The sequence below is a fragment of the Lissotriton vulgaris genome, chromosome 3_1 (assembly GCF_964263255.1).
Source record: "Lissotriton vulgaris chromosome 3_1, aLisVul1.2, whole genome shotgun sequence".
Classification (NCBI taxonomy): domain Eukaryota; kingdom Metazoa; phylum Chordata; class Amphibia; order Caudata; family Salamandridae; genus Lissotriton; species Lissotriton vulgaris.
This window is the reverse complement of record NC_141689.1, coordinates 908,436,936-908,462,456: the sequence shown is the minus strand read 5'-3', so window position 1 is coordinate 908,462,456 and position 25,521 is coordinate 908,436,936. Positions and strand designations below refer to the sequence as shown.

At 41.6% G+C, this 25,521-nt stretch overlaps 1 protein-coding gene across 3 annotated transcripts in view; it reads left to right on the top strand.

Annotated features, from left to right (window-relative positions):
* Positions 1–25,521, top strand: part of APBA1 (amyloid beta precursor protein binding family A member 1) — a 514,808-nt gene that overhangs the window by 199,450 nt on the left and 289,837 nt on the right. For all 3 annotated transcript variants that reach the window (XM_086961250.1, XM_086961249.1, XM_086961248.1), the window contains one exon: positions 16,269–16,390. The gene's annotated coding sequence lies outside the window, so the exon portion shown is untranslated. The remainder of the gene's footprint in view (positions 1–16,268; positions 16,391–25,521) is intronic.

Below are 25,521 nucleotides of genomic sequence, written 5' to 3'. Positions count from 1 at the left end.
ATGCTAACAGGCCGTGATAATGGAAGGAGTGCACCTTGTCCTTGCAAGCACTTCATGGCTATCTGATTCCCTTTCTTGTTTTTTCTGGGGTAGCTATTAGCCTTTTTCTGTATGACCTAACTTCCTATTTTATGTTTATTTACACAAGTTGACCTCGCACACCAAAATGCTGTATAGCAAACACAATGTTAGTATTCAGTAAACATTCATGTTATGACTAAAGTAAAGTCAAACTGTTCTCCCAAGGAATTGGTACAAGTCAATTTTTCTTCGTTATGTTCTCTTTATTGATTGAAACACTCGCAGATAAAAAATAGCCAACGCGTTTCGTCCGAAACCGGACTTCTTCAGGGCTATATTTAAAAGATACAAAAATATATATTACAATGTGTCAATACATACAATGATTCATAAAAAAGTTTTATCAAAACATACTACTGTAAAATTCAAGGGATCATTTCCGGTGCACCAGACTGATTCAATATATACAATTTGTGAAAAAAGGACTTGAACTGGTTATCCACATTCCGGGGAGAACTAATGCTGTAACAGAGCACTTGGTAGGCCAAACAGACACTAATGTATAAACAGAGTTTAGAGGAAGCAGTGTCTACTGGGTTTGAAAACACAATACACAACATAATGTTTTTATGAGAGCTCAATAGTCTCCAGTTTCTGTTCTCTCTCAACAGTATAGAACCAACAATGCCTACTGTCTCTTCATTATAGGCTACATGCTGACAGTCAATTGTAATTCTATGTATCCAATGCACAATATCCGCAAATCATAACGTTCATGTTTCAAGTTCCTGTATAAATACAGATGACGTGGCATTATGCATAGGTTATAGCTGGTCTTATTAACAAGCAAGTAATACAGTCTCAATTCTCTGTACAAAAAGCTGCCCATCAGTGTGAGCCAAACACAGCGAACATATATCAAAATATGTGCAGATAGAATTTAGCATGTATCCACAAGCAAAAGTGCACATAATTCACAATTTTGAGAACATGAGTAAAGAATCAAATAGGAGCTCCAAAAAGTTTTTAGCAAGTATCCAATACCTTTGCGCAGTGTGTTCCTATATTAATGGTCTTCTCCGTCCTGGCCAGTATACAGATAGTCAAATTCTACAAGTAAATATATCAGTATTTTAGTAATGAAAGTTTCTAAACAAAGTTTGCACATAACGAGAGAAATCCGTTACTCTATGACGTGTTTATTTAATTATTCTAAAGTATATATTTCTGCACGCTGAATTTGTGCAACAAGCTTATTACTTTATGGGCTCACCTAATCAGGGAATTGTGAGCCACTTTAGAAAAAGGATCAAAGTATGCACTTACTATGATTAAAAAGTTCGCGGATTCAATTATACATCCTTTCATATATGGATCCAGTAAGAGGTAGCAAGAGATCAAAAGGTAATGCCTGGAATTTAAAAAGAAAAGGAAAAGGCACATATTACGTTACAAAGTTTATTTTGGACCCAAGAATTATGTTAAGGTATTAAGGCGTCTAGAGACATTAATCTCTGTATTTCACACCGTCTGGCATTATAATTAAAAGGATAGCAGATGGAATTATGCATCCTTTCATATATGTATTTAGTGAGAGTAGACAAGAGATCAAAGAAGTGAACGCCTGGGATTTAAAAGTATTGCTAAGGTATTGATGCGTCTTGAGACATTAGTCTCTGTATTTTCCACCATCTGGCATTTATAGGTAAAAAGTTGGCAGATAGAATTATGCCTTCTTTCGTATATGTATTCAGTAAGAATTAACAGGAGATCCAAAAGGTAAACGTCTGGTAAAAAAAGGAGATGGGCTCATGTTATGTGGCAAGGTTTACTTCTGCCCCACGAAATTATACTAAGGTTTTAAAGCGTCTAATGACATTAATCCCTGCATAACCCACTGTCTGGCATTGTTATTTTAAATAATCCCAGTGATTCAAGTTATTTTTTAGGCAAGTTATTTAAGGGCGAATACCATGAAAAGCCAGTCTTATGAGGTTGGTGCACGAGGGCAAAGTCGGCCCGAGGCAGTAGCCTGTGATAATATATCCCCCATGTTAATAAGCAAGACGATATGTTCGTGTGTCCGCCATCTTGAAATGGTTAAGTTAGACAATTACATTAGGAAATTAGTCACAGAAATGGATTGTATCAAGGTCTTGGGCCCAAATAGAGTCCAGGCGATCAAAGCCTAGTGAAGAAAATATCCAAAACGGTATTTTGAAGCCTTGGCAAGTTAACTACCCCGGGCTTACCTTAAATTCGGCGAGTCCGTCGTGTGTGCGTGTGGTCGTCTGGTATCCGGATTCCATAATGCAGGCACCGCTGCGGGGGTATATATAGTCCTCAGGAGTGGACAATTAGTTAATTAAGCCTAATAATTGGTAAGTGCCGGGGTGAGCGGAACCGGGCAATCACAGAAAACAATAGTCGCCATTTTAACCTAGTCACGCAAAAGCGATAAAGTATCAGGAAGAAGAGAGTTAAGGGTCCATTTGTGCCCATATATAAGTCCATTATCATAAAAGAGGCTCCATTTGGCAAGATTAAGTGAGGAATACACTTTAATGCTTTTTGGCGAAAGTTTTACCTCACGCTCTGCCCGATCCTGTTTATATCGACCAGGCAAGTCATAAAACAAAAGCCGCCATCTTAGGCTAGTAAAAACGGAACGACAAGCCAAACCAAACCAGAGCTAGTGGCTCTAATTTAGTCCAAATAATGTCACCATAGCAAGCATAATTAACGGAAACGCCTATTTTATACGAGTGCACGTTTGTTCAAACATTACTCGATCTTGTTTATTGCATATAATGCATACCATCAAAATAATGGCCGCCATCTTGAGCTAGTCAAAACGGAACTAGCAAATAAAGCTGAATTGCAGCTTGTAGGCCTGATTTACTCGGGTTAGAGATAAAAAGTGGTCCCGGATACAAAGAAACATAGATCGACAAGACATGTTATGCAAATACAGATAGATCTAAGATATAAATTTTTGGGCAAGGTCGAAGTCAGGTGTAATGTATTTGTTCTAGCTATGAATCCAGAAACCCACTACAATAATTGTAATACAATTTTTTCTCAGAGCTGACAGACACACCATGGCTAACAAATCATTTGGACAAGCAATGTCCTAACCAAGGTGCTCTTGTTATTTATGTGGTAGAGTCTTTTTTGTCAGATACACTTTTGACACAAAAAGCTAGATTCATTGTAGCTGAGGATAAAACCAAGGAAAGAAAACACAAACCCATTTTGGAGGAAAGGAACTCTATCAGAGGCATACAGATTAGAGTTCTCAAATTGTTCAGAAGGTAAGAGGACTACCAAAACAGTAGACACCTTGTGTGGCTGATATGTCAAGATAGAGCTGTATCACAGAAAATGGTGAAATTCATTGTTTACATTTAAGCCCTGATCTACAGCTCTAAGTCTACAGATCCAACGAGCCTCAAGTTGCCTGAGGCAAGTGATTCTGTCGCCACCACGTTTCCCTGATACTACTTTATCTATTGCATGGAATTTAATATCTTTTTCTTCTGGATGGGTATCCATGATGTGTTGGGCCACAGGACTCCGAGGATCATTATTTTTTATGCTTCTAATGTGTTCCTGAATGCGTGTTTTGAGACATCTGGTGCTGCTACCCACATAAATCTTTTTGCATTGGCAAATGATTACATAAACTGCAAAGGTGGTATTGCAGTTGATGAACGAGGTCACCTTATATGTCTTGGAACAGTTGTAGTTATAATCAACCAATCTGTTTAAGCCATGGTCACATACTGAGCAACCACCACATACAAAAAAGCCAGCCGGTTTGTCAGTAAGCCATGCTGAGCCACTCATCTTTGGTGGATTTACATAGCTCGGGCAGAGAATGTTTTTAATAGTTCTGCCCTTTTTGTAAACGACTTTGGGTTTGTCAGGGATGACACCCTCCGGTAGTACATCAGTTTTTAGAAGGTGCCAATGTCGTCTCAAAATGTTGTATATGTGATTGCTATACATGCCGTATTCAGTTATAAATGCACATGAGTCATAGGGCGGACCACTTTTTTTATCCTTGTTTTTCGTTAAGGTTTCATGACGTTTCCTTTTTTTGACTTTATGTTCTGCCTTGTTGACATCTGTCTCTGCATAGCCTCTGGCCAAAAAGTCTTTCTTCATGTTTTGTATTGTTTGTTCAAAGTCATTGTCTTCACTACAGTTGCGACGGGCCCGTACCATCTCACCATAAGGGATAGCAGCTATAGTGCTTCTGGGGTGGCAGCTTTCAGCACGGAGTATGCTGTTACAGGAAGTAGGCTTTTTGTACATCCTGCTTTGGATGCTACCATCTTTTATATATAGATGGAGGTCAAGAAACACTATTTCATTTTGGGAGTAACTCATTGTGAGCTTGATGTTACGGTCATTATCATTGAGGAAGTGAAAATAGTTATTAAGACCATCAACACTCCCTTTCCAAATAAGGAAAACGTCATCGATGTAGCGGACATAAAAAATTATGTCATCCATCCATTGGCCTGCGCCATGACCCCAGGCATGCTCCATCTCAAACAATCCCATGAAAAGGTTTGCATAAGATGGAGCAAACCTGGAGCCCATTGCAGTCCCCCTTGTTTGCAAGTACCAATCGTCTTCATGCAGGAAGACGTTGTTGGTCAAGATCAGTCTGGCCATATTCAGAAGCATTTGGGTGTGTTCTAGATGACAAGCGTTGCGTTTGAAAAGAAAGTACTTTAGGGATCTCATACCATTCTCCAGGCCTATGCAGGTGTACAGGCTTTCCACGTCCATGGTTACGAACGTGAAAAGCTGATCCTCCCAAGTCACATCCTCTAGTTTGCACAGAAGTTCTCTACTATCCTGCAAGTACGATGGTAGGTTTTGTACAAATGGTTGAAGGAAGGAGTCAACATACTCTGCTAGATGTTCCGTGGGACCCCCATTGCCCGATATAATGGGTCTTCCCGGTGGGAATGTTCCACCTTTGTGCACCTTTGGAAGGGCATAGATACATGGGAATCGTGAGTTGTCCGCCCTCAAATATCTATACTCTTGTTCAGATAGTAATCCTGACTCCTTCCATTCCACCAAACCCACATTGATTTTATTTTCGATATCTTTGATGGGATTTTTTCGTAATTGGGTATAGCAGGCAACATCATGTAGTTGTCTCTTGATTTCATTTGAGTAGTCTACAAAGTCCATTATTACAATATTACCGCCCTTGTCAGCCTCACGGACTACCAGGGACGAATCTTCACGAATGGTTTGTAGGAACTTTTTCTCAGATTTGCTGATGTTATACGAATGTTTGCACTTGTTATTAGAAAGATGTGTATCTTCTAATTTGTACAAGTCATGAGTTACTCGATTGGAGAACTCATCAATCGCAGTTTTAGAACTGAAAGGCATAAATTTAGAGCGATTTTTTAAGCCACTATCTATGGTGGTATCCTCAACGATATCAAGGTTGCGAGCATGTGTTATCAAATCTCCCACCATCTCTTGGTCATACAATGAGGCAATGACATGGGAAGTATCAACTTCTGCAATAGTAAATTCTGAAACATCTTTTACATATTGAACAGGAACACGTATGTCAGGTTGCTCAGAAAAGTATTTTTTTAATTTCAACTTCCGTGTAAAACAAAAAAGGTCAACATGTACTTTGTCCAACATTTGTTTTTCAGTTATACAAAAATTCAAACCTTTTTGTAGAATAGACAATTCAGAATCTGAAAACGTTTTGGATGACAAATTGATCACATTCACATCATTAACAACATCAGCGGTCATGATCCTGTCCAAGTTTTGGTTCACAATCTCAGTATGAAGATCTATTGGTTGTTCCCCATTTTTGCCTTTGTTGTGGATCTTGTGTTTCTTGCCACCCCGCCGGGTTCTTCGTTTTGAACCCTTTTTTTGTTGTTCCCCAGGCGGTATCTCTGTACCTCCTTTAAAAAATCAGACTCTGGAATTGGGTTGGGTGTGGCTGTACTGGTTCCCTCCCCTGGGTCAGTTTCAATTGATGAAAGCGAGGAGATGGACGCGCTGCTAGAAGATATACTTATGGTGCGTGTTAACGTAGCAGGTGTCACGGTATTTCTAGGGGCTACATCATCAAATTTTCGTGCGAAGGTGAATATGCGTCCCCTTTCATAGTCACCACGGTCTCGCTCAATTTTTTGTTGTTTTTTACCCTTAATGTACAGTTGGTAATTGGTCAATTCCTTTTTCAGAATCTCATAGTTTTTTTGAGTCAAGTCAGGTAAGTTCATTTCACTGATTTCCTTTTCTAGGGCCAATATGTCTTCTCTTATTTTTTTGCCTCTCCTATCAGCATTACGTATCAATATGTCCATCATTTTGAAGGAGGCTGCATGTAAGCCCTCCTCCCATTCACCCAAAAGGTCTAGTTCTAAGTCCTCATAGTTTGGAAAAATGAGGATGCGCAGTCCACGGGGGATGCGTTTGTTTTCCAGATATTTTTTAAGGGTTGCACCATCCCACCATTTGGCAAGTTCTTGTTTACGCAGTTTTTCTAAGCGCATGAATTTAGTTTTTAGACTATCCCTTTGTACTGGGGGTGCCGATGGTCGAGCAGTGGTTTTCTCTTTACTAAAGAGATCACCTAGTAATTCCTCTCTGTTGTCCTCAAACATGTTGGTCTTTGGACAGTTAAGGTACGTAGAAAAATATTTGTAAAGGATGACAGAAGGGTGCAGGCTAGCCCAAAGTAATCTATCACAGCAAGAAAGGGGATTGAGGCTTTAAGTGCCGCACCACAAGTCAGGTTCCCAACAGTTACTCAAAGCAAGGGTGCGAATGGTCTGGGCTACAACCCCCTAGAACCCAATTTAGAACAAATGAATTTGTTCTGTATATCTATTTACACAAGTTGACCTCGCACACCAAAATGCTGTATAGCAAACACAATGTTAGTATTCAGTAAACATTCATGTTATGACTAAAGTAAAGTCAAACTGTTCTCCCAAGGAATTGGTACAAGTCAATTTTTCTTCGTTATGTTCTCTTTATTGATTGAAACACTCGCAGATAAAAAATAGCCAACGCGTTTCGTCCGAAACCGGACTTCTTCAGGGCTATATTTAAAAGATACAAAAATATATATTACAATGTGTCAATACATACAATGATTCATAAAAAAGTTTTATCAAAACATACTACTGTAAAATTCAAGGGATCATTTCCGGTGCACCAGACTGATTCAATATATACAATTTGTGAAAAAAGGACTTGAACTGGTTATCCACATTCCAGGGAGAACTAATGCTGTAACAGAGCACTTGGTAGGCCAAACAGACACTAATGTATAAACAGAGTTTAGAGGAAGCAGTGTCTACTGGGTTTGAAAACACAATACACAACATAATGTTTTTATGAGAGCTCAATAGTCTCCAGTTTCTGTTCTCTCTCAACAGTATAGAACCAACAATGCCTACTGTCTCTTCATTATAGGCTACATGCTGACAGTCAATTGTAATTCTATGTATCCAATGCACAATATCCGCAAATCATAACGTTCATGTTTCAAGTTCCTGTATAAATACAGATGACGTGGCATTATGCATAGGTTATAGCTGGTCTTATTAACAAGCAAGTAATACAGTCTCAATTCTCTGTACAAAAAGCTGCCCATCAGTGTGAGCCAAACACAGCGAACATATATCAAAATATGTGCAGATAGAATTTAGCATGTATCCACAAGCAAAAGTGCACATAATTCACAATTTTGAGAACATGAGTAAAGAATCAAATAGGAGCTCCAAAAAGTTTTTAGCAAGTATCCAATACCTTTGCGCAGTGTGTTCCTATATTAATGGTCTTCTCCGTCCTGGCCAGTATACAGATAGTCAAATTCTACAAGTAAATATATCAGTATTTTAGTAATGAAAGTTTCTAAACAAAGTTTGCACATAACGAGAGAAATCCGTTACTCTATGACGTGTTTATTTAATTATTCTAAAGTATATATTTCTGCACGCTGAATTTGTGCAACAAGCTTATTACTTTATGGGCTCACCTAATCAGGGAATTGTGAGCCACTTTAGAAAAAGGATCAAAGTATGCACTTACTATGATTAAAAAGTTCGCGGATTCAATTATACATCCTTTCATATATGGATCCAGTAAGAGGTAGCAAGAGATCAAAAGGTAATGCCTGGAATTTAAAAAGAAAAGGAAAAGGCACATATTACGTTACAAAGTTTATTTTGGACCCAAGAATTATGTTAAGGTATTAAGGCGTCTAGAGACATTAATCTCTGTATTTCACACCGTCTGGCATTATAATTAAAAGGATAGCAGATGGAATTATGCATCCTTTCATATATGTATTTAGTGAGAGTAGACAAGAGATCAAAGAAGTGAACGCCTGGGATTTAAAAGTATTGCTAAGGTATTGATGCGTCTTGAGACATTAGTCTCTGTATTTTCCACCATCTGGCATTTATAGGTAAAAAGTTGGCAGATAGAATTATGCCTTCTTTCGTATATGTATTCAGTAAGAATTAACAGGAGATCCAAAAGGTAAACGTCTGGTAAAAAAAGGAGATGGGCTCATGTTATGTGGCAAGGTTTACTTCTGCCCCACGAAATTATACTAAGGTTTTAAAGCGTCTAATGACATTAATCCCTGCATAACCCACTGTCTGGCATTGTTATTTTAAATAATCCCAGTGATTCAAGTTATTTTTTAGGCAAGTTATTTAAGGGCGAATACCATGAAAAGCCAGTCTTATGAGGTTGGTGCACGAGGGCAAAGTCGGCCCGAGGCAGTAGCCTGTGATAATATATCCCCCATGTTAATAAGCAAGACGATATGTTCGTGTGTCCGCCATCTTGAAATGGTTAAGTTAGACAATTACATTAGGAAATTAGTCACAGAAATGGATTGTATCAAGGTCTTGGGCCCAAATAGAGTCCAGGCGATCAAAGCCTAGTGAAGAAAATATCCAAAACTGTATTTTGAAGCCTTGGCAAGTTAACTACCCCGGGCTTACCTTAAATTCGGCGAGTCCGTCGTGTGTGCGTGTGGTCGTCTGGTATCCGGATTCCATAATGCAGGCACCGCTGCGGGGGTATATATAGTCCTCAGGAGTGGACAATTAGTTAATTAAGCCTAATAATTGGTAAGTGCCGGGGTGAGCGGAACCGGGCAATCACAGAAAACAATAGTCGCCATTTTAACCTAGTCACGCAAAAGTGATAAAGTATCAGGAAGAAGAGAGTTAAGGGTCCATTTGTGCCCATATATAAGTCCATTATCATAAAAGAGGCTCCATTTGGCAAGATTAAGTGAGGAATACACTTTAATGCTTTTTGGCGAAAGTTTTACCTCACGCTCTGCCCGATCCTGTTTATATCGACCAGGCAAGTCATAAAACAAAAGCCGCCATCTTAGGCTAGTAAAAACGGAACGACAAGCCAAACCAAACCAGAGCTAGTGGCTCTAATTTAGTCCAAATAATGTCACCATAGCAAGCATAATTAACGGAAACGCCTATTTTATACGAGTGTACGTTTGTTCAAACATTACTCGATCTTGTTTATTGCATATAATGCATACCATCAAAATAATGGCCGCCATCTTGAGCTAGTCAAAACGGAACTAGCAAATAAAGCTGAATTGCAGCTTGTAGGCCTGATTTACTCGGGTTAGAGATAAAAAGTGGTCCCGGATACAAAGAAACATAGATCGACAAGACATGTTATGCAAATACAGATAGATCTAAGATATAAATTTTTGGGCAAGGTCGAAGTCAGGTGTAATGTATTTGTTCTAGCTATGAATCCAGAAACCCACTACAATAATTGTAATACAATTTTTTCTCAGAGCTGACAGACACACCATGGCTAACAAATCATTTGGACAAGCAATGTCCTAACCAAGGTGCTCTTGTTATTTATGTGGTAGAGTCTTTTTTGTCAGATACACTTTTGACACAAAAAGCTAGATTCATTGTAGCTGAGGATAAAACCAAGGAAAGAAAACACAAACCCATTTTGGAGGAAAGGAACTCTATCAGAGGCATACAGATTAGAGTTCTCAAATTGTTCAGAAGGTAAGAGGACTACCAAAACAGTAGACACCTTGTGTGGCTGATATGTCAAGATAGAGCTGTATCACAGAAAATGGTGAAATTCATTGTTTACATTTAAGCCCTGATCTACAGCTCTAAGTCTACAGATCCAACGAGCCTCAAGTTGCCTGAGGCAAGTGATTCTGTCGCCACCACGTTTCCCTGATACTACTTTATCTATTGCATGGAATTTAATATCTTTTTCTTCTGGATGGGTATCCATGATGTGTTGGGCCACAGGACTCCGAGGATCATTATTTTTTATGCTTCTAATGTGTTCCTGAATGCGTGTTTTGAGACATCTGGTGCTGCTACCCACATAAATCTTTTTGCATTGGCAAATGATTACATAAACTGCAAAGGTGGTATTGCAGTTGATGAACGAGGTCACCTTATATGTCTTGGAACAGTTGTAGTTATAATCAACCAATCTGTTTAAGCCATGGTCACATACTGAGCAACCACCACATACAAAAAAGCCAGCCGGTTTGTCAGTAAGCCATGCTGAGCCACTCATCTTTGGTGGATTTACATAGCTCGGGCAGAGAATGTTTTTAATAGTTCTGCCCTTTTTGTAAACGACTTTGGGTTTGTCAGGGATGACACCCTCCGGTAGTACATCAGTTTTTAGAAGGTGCCAATGTCGTCTCAAAATGTTGTATATGTGATTGCTATACATGCCGTATTCAGTTATAAATGCACATGAGTCATAGGGCGGACCACTTTTTTTATCCTTGTTTTTCGTTAAGGTTTCATGACGTTTCCTTTTTTTGACTTTATGTTCTGCCTTGTTGACATCTGTCTCTGCATAGCCTCTGGCCAAAAAGTCTTTCTTCATGTTTTGTATTGTTTGTTCAAAGTCATTGTCTTCACTACAGTTGCGACGGGCCCGTACCATCTCACCATAAGGGATAGCAGCTATAGTGCTTCTGGGGTGGCAGCTTTCAGCACGGAGTATGCTGTTACAGGAAGTAGGCTTTTTGTACATCCTGCTTTGGATGCTACCATCTTTTATATATAGATGGAAGTCAAGAAACACTATTTCATTTTGGGAGTAACTCATTGTGAGCTTGATGTTACGGTCATTATCATTGAGGAAGTGAAAATAGTTATTAAGACCATCAACACTCCCTTTCCAAATAAGGAAAACGTCATCGATGTAGCGGACATAAAAAATTATGTCATCCATCCATTGGCCTGCGCCATGACCCCAGGCATGCTCCATCTCAAACAATCCCATGAAAAGGTTTGCATAAGATGGAGCAAACCTGGAGCCCATTGCAGTCCCCCTTGTTTGCAAGTACCAATCGTCTTCATGCAGGAAGACGTTGTTGGTCAAGATCAGTCTGGCCATATTCAGAAGCATTTGGGTGTGTTCTAGATGACAAGCGTTGCGTTTGAAAAGAAAGTACTTTAGGGATCTCATACCATTCTCCAGGCCAATGCAGGTGTACAGGCTTTCCACGTCCATGGTTACGAACGTGAAAAGCTGATCCTCCCAAGTCACATCCTCTAGTTTGCACAGAAGTTCTCTACTATCCTGCAAGTACGATGGTAGGTTTTGTACAAATGGTTGAAGGAAGGAGTCAACATACTCTGCTAGATGTTCCGTGGGACCCCCATTGCCCGATATAATGGGTCTTCCCGGTGGGAATGTTCCACCTTTGTGCACCTTTGGAAGGGCATAGATACATGGGAATCGTGAGTTGTCCGCCCTCAAATATCTATACTCTTGTTCAGATAGTAATCCTGACTCCTTCCATTCCACCAAACCCACATTGATTTTATTTTCGATATCTTTGATGGGATTTTTTCGTAATTGGGTATAGCAGGCAACATCATGTAGTTGTCTCTTGATTTCATTTGAGTAGTCTACAAAGTCCATTATTACAATATTACCGCCCTTGTCAGCCTCACGGACTACCAGGGACGAATCTTCACGAATGGTTTGTAGGAACTTTTTCTCAGATTTGCTGATGTTATACGAATGTTTGCACTTGTTATTAGAAAGATGTGTATCTTCTAATTTGTACAAGTCATGAGTTACTCGATTGGAGAACTCATCAATCGCAGTTTTAGAACTGAAAGGCATAAATTTAGAGCGATTTTTTAAGCCACTATCTATGGTGGTATCCTCAACGATATCAAGGTTGCGAGCATGTGTTATCAAATCTCCCACCATCTCTTGGTCATACAATGAGGCAATGACATGGGAAGTATCAACTTCTGCAATAGTAAATTCTGAAACATCTTTTACATATTGAACAGGAACACGTATGTCAGGTTGCTCAGAAAAGTATTTTTTTAATTTCAACTTCCGTGTAAAACAAAAAAGGTCAACATGTACTTTGTCCAACATTTGTTTTTCAGTTATACAAAAATTCAAACCTTTTTGTAGAATAGACAATTCAGAATCTGAAAACGTTTTGGATGACAAATTGATCACATTCACATCATTAACAACATCAGCGGTCATGATCCTGTCCAAGTTTTGGTTCACAATCTCAGTATGAAGATCTATTGGTTGTTCCCCATTTTTGCCTTTGTTGTGGATCTTGTGTTTCTTGCCACCCCGCCGGGTTCTTCGTTTTGAACCCTTTTTTTGTTGTTCCCCAGGCGGTATCTCTGTACCTCCTTTAAAAAATCAGACTCTGGAATTGGGTTGGGTGTGGCTGTACTGGTTCCCTCCCCTGGGTCAGTTTCAATTGATGAAAGCGAGGAGATGGACGCGCTGCTAGAAGATACACTTATGGTGCGTGTTAACGTAGCAGGTGTCACGGTATTTCTAGGGGCTACATCATCAAATTTTCGTGCGAAGGTGAATATGCGTCCCCTTTCATAGTCACCACGGTCTCGCTCAATTTTTTGTTGTTTTTTACCCTTAATGTACAGTTGGTAATTGGTCAATTCCTTTTTCAGAATCTCATAGTTTTTTTGAGTCAAGTCAGGTAAGTTCATTTCACTGATTTCCTTTTCTAGGGCCAATATGTCTTCTCTTATTTTTTTGCCTCTCCTATCAGCATTACGTATCAATATGTCCATCATTTTGAAGGAGGCTGCATGTAAGCCCTCCTCCCATTCACCCAAAAGGTCTAGTTCTAAGTCCTCATAGTTTGGAAAAATGAGGATGCGCAGTCCACGGGGGATGCGTTTGTTTTCCAGATATTTTTTAAGGGTTGCACCATCCCACCATTTGGCAAGTTCTTGTTTACGCAGTTTTTCTAAGCGCATGAATTTAGTTTTTAGACTATCCCTTTGTACTGGGGGTGCCGATGGTCGAGCAGTGGTTTTCTCTTTACTAAAGAGATCACCTAGTAATTCCTCTCTGTTGTCCTCAAACATGTTGGTCTTTGGACAGTTAAGGTACGTAGAAAAATATTTGTAAAGGATGACAGAAGGGTGCAGGCTAGCCCAAAGTAATCTATCACAGCAAGAAAGGGGATTGAGGCTTTAAGTGCCGCACCACAAGTCAGGTTCCCAACAGTTACTCAAAGCAAGGGTGCGAATGGTCTGGGCTACAACCCCCTAGAACCCAATTTAGAACAAATGAATTTGTTCTGTATATCTATTTACACAAGTTGACCTCGCACACCAAAATGCTGTATAGCAAACACAATGTTAGTATTCAGTAAACATTCATGTTATGACTAAAGTAAAGTCAAACTGTTCTCCCAAGGAATTGGTACAAGTCAATTTTTCTTCGTTATGTTCTCTTTATTGATTGAAACACTCGCAGATAAAAAATAGCCAACGCGTTTCGTCCGAAACCGGACTTCTTCAGGGCTATATTTAAAAGATACAAAAATATATATTACAATGTGTCAATACATACAATGATTCATAAAAAAGTTTTATCAAAACATACTACTGTAAAATTCAAGGGATCATTTCCGGTGCACCAGACTGATTCAATATATACAATTTGTGAAAAAAGGACTTGAACTGGTTATCCACATTCCGGGGAGAACTAATGCTGTAACAGAGCACTTGGTAGGCCAAACAGACACTAATGTATAAACAGAGTTTAGAGGAAGCAGTGTCTACTGGGTTTGAAAACACAATACACAACATAATGTTTTTATGAGAGCTCAATAGTCTCCAGTTTCTGTTCTCTCTCAACAGTATAGAACCAACAATGCCTACTGTCTCTTCATTATAGGCTACATGCTGACAGTCAATTGTAATTCTATGTATCCAATGCACAATATCCGCAAATCATAACGTTCATGTTTCAAGTTCCTGTATAAATACAGATGACGTGGCATTATGCATAGGTTATAGCTGGTCTTATTAACAAGCAAGTAATACAGTCTCAATTCTCTGTACAAAAAGCTGCCCATCAGTGTGAGCCAAACACAGCGAACATATATCAAAATATGTGCAGATAGAATTTAGCATGTATCCACAAGCAAAAGTGCACATAATTCACAATTTTGAGAACATGAGTAAAGAATCAAATAGGAGCTCCAAAAAGTTTTTAGCAAGTATCCAATACCTTTGCGCAGTGTGTTCCTATATTAATGGTCTTCTCCGTCCTGGCCAGTATACAGATAGTCAAATTCTACAAGTAAATATATCAGTATTTTAGTAATGAAAGTTTCTAAACAAAGTTTGCACATAACGAGAGAAATCCGTTACTCTATGACGTGTTTATTTAATTATTCTAAAGTATATATTTCTGCACGCTGAATTTGTGCAACAAGCTTATTACTTTATGGGCTCACCTAATCAGGGAATTGTGAGCCACTTTAGAAAAAGGATCAAAGTATGCACTTACTATGATTAAAAAGTTCGCGGATTCAATTATACATCCTTTCATATATGGATCCAGTAAGAGGTAGCAAGAGATCAAAAGGTAATGCCTGGAATTTAAAAAGAAAAGGAAAAGGCACATATTACGTTACAAAGTTTATTTTGGACCCAAGAATTATGTTAAGGTATTAAGGCGTCTAGAGACATTAATCTCTGTATTTCACACCGTCTGGCATTATAATTAAAAGGATAGCAGATGGAATTATGCATCCTTTCATATATGTATTTAGTGAGAGTAGACAAGAGATCAAAGAAGTGAACGCCTGGGATTTAAAAGTATTGCTAAGGTATTGATGCGTCTTGAGACATTAGTCTCTGTATTTTCCACCATCTGGCATTTATAGGTAAAAAGTTGGCAGATAGAATTATGCCTTCTTTCGTATATGTATTCAGTAAGAATTAACAGGAGATCCAAAAGGTAAACGTCTGGTAAAAAAAGGAGATGGGCTCATGTTATGTGGCAAGGTTTACTTCTGCCCCACGAAATTATACTAAGGTTTTAAAGCGTCTAATGACATTAATCCCTGCATAACCCACTGTCTGGCATTGTTATTTTAAATAATCCCAGTGATTCAAGTTATTTTTTAGGCAAGTTATTTAAGGGCGAATACCATGAAAAGCCAGTCTTATGAGGTTGGTGCACGAGGGCAAAGTCGGCCCGAGGCAGTAGCCTGTGATAATATATCCCCCATGTTAATAAGCAAGACGATATGTTCGTGTGTCCGCCATCTTGAAATGGTTAAGTTAGACAATTACATTAGGAAATTAGTCACAGAAATGGATTGTATCAAGGTCTTGGGCCCAAATAGAGTCCAGGCGATCAAAGCCTAGTGTAGAAAATATCCAAAACGGTATTTTGAAGCCTTGGCAAGTTAACTACCCCGGGCTTACCTTAAATTCGGCGAGTCCGTCGTGTGTGCGTGTGGTCGTCTGGTATCCGGATTCCATAATGCAGGCATGTTTGTTTCTATAGTTTTAGTGTAGTTTCCACATCATGTTAGCTATACACTTACGGGCTCCTTGACCTCTCTAGGTACACGTTGTTACAGTGTCAGTTCCATACTCACGTACTCACTGCCGAAGGAAGCAATCATCCCTGTATTGTGCATTTTTGACCCTTTGAAGTTCAATGTAATTGAAAAATTTTACGCTGGCAGTGTTCACTGTCCTTATAATAGCCTGTGTTTCTGTTAATTTTATGTTCTGTGACTTTGATTAAACAAATAGCAATGCTAACTTATTATGGATAGTTATTTACTTTTAAAAGTAAGTTTTTGCATTTTGTAGTTTGTTGCTCATGAGTTTCTCCTCTTTTGGCAGATCACCATATTGACCATCAAGCTGGTTCCAAGCTGCCTGTACTCATTGGAGAGTAAGAGGACCCAAAGGAGACATCGAGAATGAGGCAGGTGGCTCTGCCGTGCTCAGTGAGATGTGAGAGGGTAAGGTTGCATGGCTGCTGGACACTTTGTACTGAGGAAAAGCTTCGAACATATGTATGTATGTATATATTTATGCGAAAACGATAAGAAACGTGTTTGAAAGTCAGGGTAAGGTAAAATCAGGTGTGCACTGCTTGAGTGGGTTAGTATTGCTACACTGGTAACAATGCAAGATGTCTGTATATTAACATTCACAGTAGTATGTATCAGAAAGAGGCTGAAGGGTAAGAAGAGGAACACAGTGGTCATGATTACACAGTAACCAGCTCTTTTATGCAGGCAGAGATAACGTTTCAAGCCTATATCCCCCACACAATCTGGCTATCACGAGTATTTGCCCACGAAACGAGTAATTACATGTAGGGGAGAGGAGGCATTCTGCAACACCTGGTGATTTAGCGCATAGTCCTGAAACTGATATAGTGCCACCCACTGGGTCTGAACAAAACACTGATAAACTGGACTTGATACTGAAAGAAATCAGAGACTTACGTTTGGCGATTGAAACACAAATAGGGACGCTTGCTACTAGCCTTAACCTCTTACAAGCGGTTCATAAAAAGCTGGCGGACAGAGTAAGGTCGAATCAACTTGCCCTAGATGATTTGATACTGCAACAAATAATGCACACTCCCCAAATGGAATAACTGCAGCGTCAGTTAAGAGGCTTGCAAGATAGAGTGGATGATGCCGAAGGGAGATCTTGCCGAAATAATGTCAGAATACTGGAAAAACAGGAAAGGAGTGAGGGGTTTAGTCCCACCCAGTTTGTTGAAAAGTGGCTGCGAGAACATGTGGCAAGAGAGCGCCTCACGGACCTCTATAGTGTAGGGAGGGTGCATAGAGGGCAACACAGACCTCCGCCTTCCAGGGGCGCCACCCAGACCACTGATAGCATGCACCCTCAATTATAAGTACCAGGACACGATCCTGCGTGCTGTGAGGGAGAATGTTTCTATCCACTTTGAAAATAAAAAGAGCTTCCAATACCCAGATTTTACGCTATTGGTTAAGAATGCGCGAGCCACATTCCAAGACATTAAAAAGAAACTGCGAACGCACAACCTGAAATATGCCTTACTTTTCCCGGCCCGTTTGAAAGTAATTTTTGGCCAAGAATCTCTATTTTTTTTATAATCCAGAGGAGGTGACAGACTGGATGGACATTACCTTCACGCCTCCTGTGTCCCAGAACTCACTCCTGCTGAGTCAGTCCACATGCTCCTTGTCGCAACGTGAAGATGCAGCCAGAATGGATAAGAATCAGCGCCATGGAAATGGACTTTGTGTGAGCCCATCTTTGGAGCAGATATCGGATAGCCATAGAGACGCCCTCCTGACAGTAGTATCCCTACGGAACAGGATGCCAAGTCCCGGGTTGGGTCTGTCCACTCCTCGGATGAGGCCAAAGTTCACTCTGACTCTCACACTAGTCTGGCATTGTTTCCATTAGTAACTCCACAGACTGCAAATGACTACTAAAATTGTATGCTGGGCCCTCCAGAAGTTGGTATAGTATAATGTATTGATCAGTATGACTTGTTGTATACACTGATACTTGATGGTCCAGTTCTATATGTTTCTTTCATGCTGATGGGGCTTGTGCTGGAGCGAGAGGAACAATGTAACTACATACAGGGTAATGTATGTTATGAATTTGGTGGTTACATGGGCTACATACCCCCATTGACAGAATATTTTGCTCCTTGAATATACTTGGCCTCGTCAGCAGCTCAACATACCTAGGCAAAACATTATCAGATCATAATCCCTTAGCACTTACAGTCCAGTGGGGCAGGATTCCTACCTTGATACCGACTTGGAAACTGCAGCCCCTGCTATTAGAAGACCTGGTCTTTCCTAGTGCACTATCCACAGCCATGGACAATTATTTTACTGAAAATGCAAATACATCTAGCATGCGTCAAATCGAATGGGATGCCTTTAAAACCGTGATACGGGGGTAGCAATTAGCCCAAAAACGGGAGCACGACTTGCTCTAATTGAACAACTTAAAGAGGTCGAAAATCGCCTGAATAGATTGGAGCAGGAAGCTGTACTGAACGGAGCACAACAGGCACAGTTACAATAAGCACATATAAAACATGCGGCACTCTTAGAAGATCTGCGCGTTTTAGATTATCGCCTTTACACTCAGAAACAACATGCCACAGCAGATAGAGCAAGTCTACTGCTTGCTAAAATTGTTAAAGGTGCCCTGTCAGTGTCCCCTATTCTAGAGATCCGGAATATGGAGGGTGACACGGTCTGTACCCAGCTAGACATAAACACTGCCTTTAAAAATTACTATGAGAAATTATATGAGAAACCGGCTGACTTTAATGATGCAGACTTTGAGCCCTTCTTTGAAGGTCTACAGCTCGCACAATTATTACAAACCCAGGAGAAGGAGCTGAGACAGCCAGTGACTTGCATGGAAATTAAACAGGCGATTAAAACTTTGCCTCGTAGTGAAGCACCAGGGAGTCATGGTTTGCCCATTGAATTCTATACAACATACTCTGACTTATTGATGCCTCACTTACAGCGGTTGTATCAGGCATCAGTAGAAACTGGTACACTTCCCCTTACCACGTTACAGGCGACTGTGGTCTTGCTCCTGAAACCGGGCCGTGATAGTGTGGATATTGCGAGATACACTACCGCTTACTTCTCAACACAGACTATAAAATACTGAGTGAGTTATTGGCGAATAGACTTTGCCAGTTCATACTGCAGTTGATACACACTGATCAATACGGCTTTGTTCCGGGCAGAATCATGGCGCTAAATATTAGGAGACTGCACCAAATAATGATATATGCGCTGACAACAGTCAGTGCAGGGGGATGCATTTCGCTTGATCTATGTCAAGCCTTTGATTCTCTACAAGGGCAATATATGTTCTATAACCTTTCCAGATTTGGCATCCCTGAGGAATATAAAAGGCAGGTGAGATTGCTGTACTTGAACCTCACAGCACGTGCATGTACGGGACAACATATTTCACAGCAATACAGTGTAGCACGGGGTACCAGACAGGGTTACCCGTTGCCGCCCTTATTATTCATTTTAGCTTTAGAGTCTCTCTTGCAGAAACTTCAAAATATGGCAGAACACAAGGGGATCGAAATGGGAACGACTACACATATCGTCTCTGCATATGCGGATGACTTAATTTTATATTTCAAGAATTTGGACGATGACTATTTACCCATACCTGCTACCTTTGATATGTTCCAGCGGCTCTCCAGTCTCTTGATGAACGCGAACAAATCCTATGTCTATTTTTTTACTGACACATCACTTAGTGGTCCCCTGTGCTTTGGGAAGTGGACGGTTCAAATAGCACCTAATACCTTCAATTATGAAGGAATCCAGGTATACAGGGAAAAAATAGATCTTTTAGATGGTAACTTGAACCGTACTATAGCTGCGCTCAAACCCCAAATAAAATTCCGTACCTCCCTGCCCATATCGGTGGCGGGTAGTGTGGCTATTGCCAAGATGATGATGCTCCCTAGATTGTTATATTACTTCACTAACTTGCCCATTATCGTTCCAGCACAGGTATTTAAATTATTGACCTCCCTATTAATTGGTTTCAAAAAGGAGAGGGTACCCCACTTTCACCAGGGAACAGGGTAAGGAGACAGTTAGTCAAAGGGAAGATCCCTGGAATCGGCTAGTCTACTACTCACTGAAGGCCTTTCTTGTTATACAAGGAAAGGTCACAATACGCCATGGGTATTCGGACAAACATAGAGAAAGGTTTCCACAATGAAAAAATCTTGTTTACAGTCTAAATTTATTAAAAAGTTTTTTACATTGATTTAAACAATAAAAACAGTATAAATTCATACAATTCTTCCGAAATGGTTAAAATCCAAGATAAGATATCTTGGAGGGATAAAAATAATTGTTCCACAATATTACACAAGCAAAATGTTACGGTACATAAGCAATAAAAAAAAAAACAATCAAAGTATGTTCACAATAAGCAACAGACTAAACATAATGAACAACAACCCCTCACATATAAGTGGCCCACTTGTTATCTCTGCCACTGTATTTCGCTAGATCCAATGGCCGTGGAAAGTTTAGTTGATGTATAGCTTTAGTGGAGAGATGTCATATCCATCTAAAAATTATACCCGGCCCTAACTGGATTCTTTTAGACCAAACAGTGCGTCGACGCGTTTCGGTGCTTGACACTTGATATCGCGGCACCTTCCTCAGGACTTCTTATTTCTGGGGTTTCGGGGAACGGATGGATGCACCGTATCCTCGGGACCGTGTCAGGAATGTTCCTGGTTGGAGTCTACTTGATGTATCACTTATTGGTACTACGGATATAGTTCTTGGAGCCTTCTCTCTCATGTAAAGGTAGCTCCTTTTAATGGGGTTCCTTGATTGTTTGTCTATCGGGCGGTTGCCCACTAGTCGTATATCTTAGATTTTTTTAAAACGTACTTGGAACGGGCATAGGAAGTCGTTGGTCTACTCCTGAACCGGATATGTTCAGGTTAGCGCTGTCTGTTGGCTTCTGCCTCGTTCTTTCACTGTATAACAAGAAAGGCCTTCAGTGAGTAGTAGACTAGCCGATTCCAGGGATCTTCCCTTTGACTAACTGTCTCCCTATTAATTGACCTGATCTGGGGAACAGGTTGCAGGCGTATTGGAATCGTGAAGCTGCAATCAGACACGAAACGTGGGAGTATGGGGCTAGCATACTGGATGGCGGGCTGTAATTTTCAAGAGATTGGTATGACTCGCCAGTCATGGGAAAGAGGGGACATACATAGACTCTTACTACCCAATTGCAGGATTCCTCAGACAGCACCCCACTTATTGAGAGTTGCGTTGTTATACTGGAGGAATGCTTTGAAGTACACTAGAACGGTAGCCCCATACACCCTTACTATCAGCCTTTTGGGTATACCCTTACAGTCGGGTACGGTTACTAGTAGTAGAATATTGGCTTGGAGGAATGCGGGAGTGAACAGGGTAGGCATGTTCTTTTTGGACAGTACCCTGATGCCCCATGATGTCTTTGTCCGAGAACATGGGGTGCCAAGTACATTGTTTCTCCCGCATGCTCATGTTTCAAGATACATACGCACCAATTGGGCTCTGGAGGGGATAGAACCAGCGACACACACACTACTCACTATGCAATATTTGATGGGAAATGGACGCCACTTTACAAAGGGGCTCTACAGAGGGATCCGCACGATAACAGCAGTGTCGCTCCAACCTCTCCGTAGCAGGTGTGATATAGACGTGGGTCGCATGCTCACTGACAAAGAATGGGTCGCTATATTGGAATACCCAAAGAAGGTATCCAGGAACCCTAAATTTAAGTTTATACAGCTCATGCTCCTACATAGGAGGTACTTTTTTTTTTTTTTTTTTTAAACCTTTATTTAACATTTGCACACATATACAAAACCGGGCCTACAACCCCCAGGGCTGGCCGCTAAGCAGTTCAGTATAGTTTCATAGTCAGTTTCAAAGCAATTGTCCCTGGGGATCATAGTAGCTCAAATTACCAAGTACAGTGGTTGCGAGTGCAGTTCGATGCGAAACAGGATAGGAGGTTTTCATTTTAAATATAAAATAGAAAGGATCAGGTATCATATAGTGTCTCGGACCATGGAAATGGGGGCGAACAGGAAAACGATGCGTCCATATCAAGTTCGCTACCCTAGCAATCAACGGCGTTTAGACATGCGACATCAGGATAAAAAGCACATTATGAATATCCACACCGTCCTTGTTGTCCACCCCCCAGCACCCAGGCCCCGGAGAGGTCTAGGCACAGGTGTAGAATGAGGATGTAGAGAAAGCCGAACCCACTACACTAACCCGGAAAAGAAAGGAAAGAAAGGCAAGAGAAGAGGAGAAGAAAAAGAGGCCATAGAACAAAGACAAAAACGAAATACCCACCCCCACACCCCCCCACCCTGCACCCCTGCAAATGACTACGGCCACCCCCCACGCAGCGTGCCTGTCGCCCAGCAACCAGAGCCCGAAATATAGAAGAAAGGGAAAGAGAAAAAAGTAAGAAAGCCCCAATCGACAGGGGAAATCGGAGGAGGGCATAGTACTACAGACTCCCGGTCTCCTTCCCCCGACCTAGCCAACCCTGCCCCGGAATCCGTTAGGACAGTGAAGCAATCCCGTCACCCATAATGTCACATCGATAAACCCAGACAAGGATCTTAACCCTGACCCCTACGATCAAATGTACTGAAGTCGGTATGTAAGGGAAGCCCCTTACACACAGTGTCCCATAAGTCGACAGAACAGGAGCGCATAGACGTAGGTTGCTGGTACCACCATCGCCCCTCCCCATCTCCGAGGCCAAGCTTCGTCTCATCCGCCATCTTGAACGACCGGTGGAGGAGGGGGATCGACAAAGTCCAAAACAGCATACAGTACAAAGTGGAGGACACCACAGTAGGGACATATAAATGTTCCGAAGGTTGCAGGATCGAAGGTTTCAACAGTTCAATTGGGTGTCCAGGCACACTCCAGTCTGGTAAATCCGACACAATGGGGGCAAACACTGTTTCCACCGCCGGGTCGAAATACACCTCCGAAGCGTCCATTGCAAAGCGGGCTGACTGTCGGGTCACAAGCGTCAAATCAGGGTCCGGTCTCGAGCCTGTGACTTCATCCATCGCAGACAACAAGGCGCGAGTCCGAGCTTTGATAGTGCCCTGAAGCGCCATAAGTGCCTCCATCACCGTTAACAAAGACGGGCCAGATCGAACCCGCTCCTTTAAACTTATTCTGTCCTCAGGCATGGTGAACCCAACGGAGAGGCGCCTCCTCCGGGGTGAAGTGAAACGGAGCAGGAAAAAGCTAGGAGGGAACGGCGGTCAGCGAGCAGTGGTACGCGGCGAGGCGCCGATCCGGGGGGCTCGGCGTTATGGATGCCGGATCCCCGGTCAGGGACCCTCACAAGACAGTACCTTGCGTCACTCGTCGCCTCAAACGTTATAGGGCACCAGGCAGCTGATGGTAGCAAAACAATCAAGAAAAAGTTCGATTGGACCAGAGACCGGGCCCAGCCGCATGCAGCAGCCCGTTGTTGTTCAGCTCGGACCCGGCAGGGCCAGCACTAGAGATCCCGGCTTCCCAGGTAGGTTAGGCCTCAGTACGTTCTTCGACGTATCTTCGCTCCACGACGGCGGAAAAACTCCGGGATTGCACCACTGGAGTGTGGGACGGATCACCCACACGGATCCGGTTCAGGTAAGCAGGATTGTCAACAGGATAGTGAAGCGCAGGACGGAGCTACATAGGACTTACTTGACTCCACGCAGACTAAGTTCCATGTTCCCAGACGCAGTGGATAGTTGCCCAAAAGTGTCATGCATCGAATGCAGAACTAATACATATCCTGTGGAGCTGCCCACGATTAAAGCACTATTGGGCGTCCGTATGTAAGATAATGAAGGATATCGCCCCGGTGCAGAATATTGACTTGATGGAGTATTGTCTACTGGGTTTGGGCCCAAAAGGGACGAAGGGAAACCCTATTAACAACTTTGCTAATCTTGCCTTAATATTAGCTAAGCGGAATATTACCATGAGGCGGAAGACTGCTAAACCGCCATCACTACAGGAATGGCACAGTGAAATGATTAGATGGGACAGAGCAGAGGGTGCTGAGCTGAAAAGGGAAGAACACAGGGGATTACGTAAAAAACCCATTTCTGTGGAATGGAATGTGTTATTAGAAGAGTTTATTGCTGTCTATGTGCAAACGTGCTGATGGCTTCCTTATGCACCCCCTCGAACCCTCTGACAGAATGCTGGGAGCGGTCTGGACTGAAGTCCGCAGTGGATTTACATAATTATACTGTACTGTGTGGGTCAATCGGATGTGTAGGATTCAGGCTGAGTCTGTAGAGGGGAGGGGGGTGGGTTTAGAGTTTAGTTTCGTTTTTATCAATGGGAGAGACACGGTTCCCAGGAATTGTTTCTCTGGTCAGATATATAACACTGAGTGGTCAATTGTGATGTGATCATATTGAACAACGCCGAAAAGCAGTGTAGTGATAGGGCTATCTTATCTTATTCTATGACTACTGCCGATTTGTTATATACATGGGGCAATAATTCTCTATATGCTTGCAATGATGTTTCTTGTGGGATTTTATATGATGACATGTACAATTACCAGCTAATGTCTCCTGGTTTACTTTTCAATGTAAAATCAACAAAATGTGTTAAAAAAAAATAAAAGGGGAGAGGAGTTGGCCTAACGGCTAGGGCGGTCGACCTCGAATCTGGGGAAATAGGTTCGAGTTTCGGCAATGACGCTGAACATCCTGTGATTCTGGGCAAATCACTTAATCTCCCCGTGCCTAACAAAAATTAATGTGTCCTCGTGTAATGCAACTGGTGCTATGTAAAGTGCTCTGATACCCGATTTGGGTCAAGTTCGCACTACATAAACTCTGTAAAAAAATAAATATATATATATATATAGACCTAGACTTACTGTGTCCAAAATGCTTTGGCCCCATCCTGGGGACTAATACACATCCATTCACCACTTGCAGGTGTAGCCGGTATGGCGAGGGTAGTGCGGGGTGTTTGGCAGGAGAGCAGGTGGGCCATTCTGAATGAATGAATGAATGAAAAAGACATTTGTACAGCGCACGTTCACCTGCGGCTTCTTGGCGCTTTGAGACTTACTGGCACAGACAACAGAGCAGAGGGAGTTTTTTAAGTCAAATGCCTGTACAAAAAGCCACGTCTTCAGGGCTCTCCTGAACACCTGGTAAGAGGTGATGTGGCGTAAGTCGGGCGGAAGAGAGTTCCACAGGCGAGGGGCTTGTGATACAAATCTTAGGCCCCCAGTTCTCTTACACTTGAACGCGCAGGGGAGAGGAGATTGAGTCCAGCCGACCGAAGTGTTCGGGAGGGAGTGTATCGGTGAAGCAGAGCACCAATGAAGGAGGGGCCCTGATTGGTAAGGGCTAGGTAGGTGGTGCAGCCAATTTTAAAGAGACTACGCTGAACTACCGGGAGCCAATGTAGGCTTTTCAGGAGCGGTTTCACAGAGCAAGATTTGGGCTGTCGAAAGATCAGTCTGGCCGCCTGATTCTGGA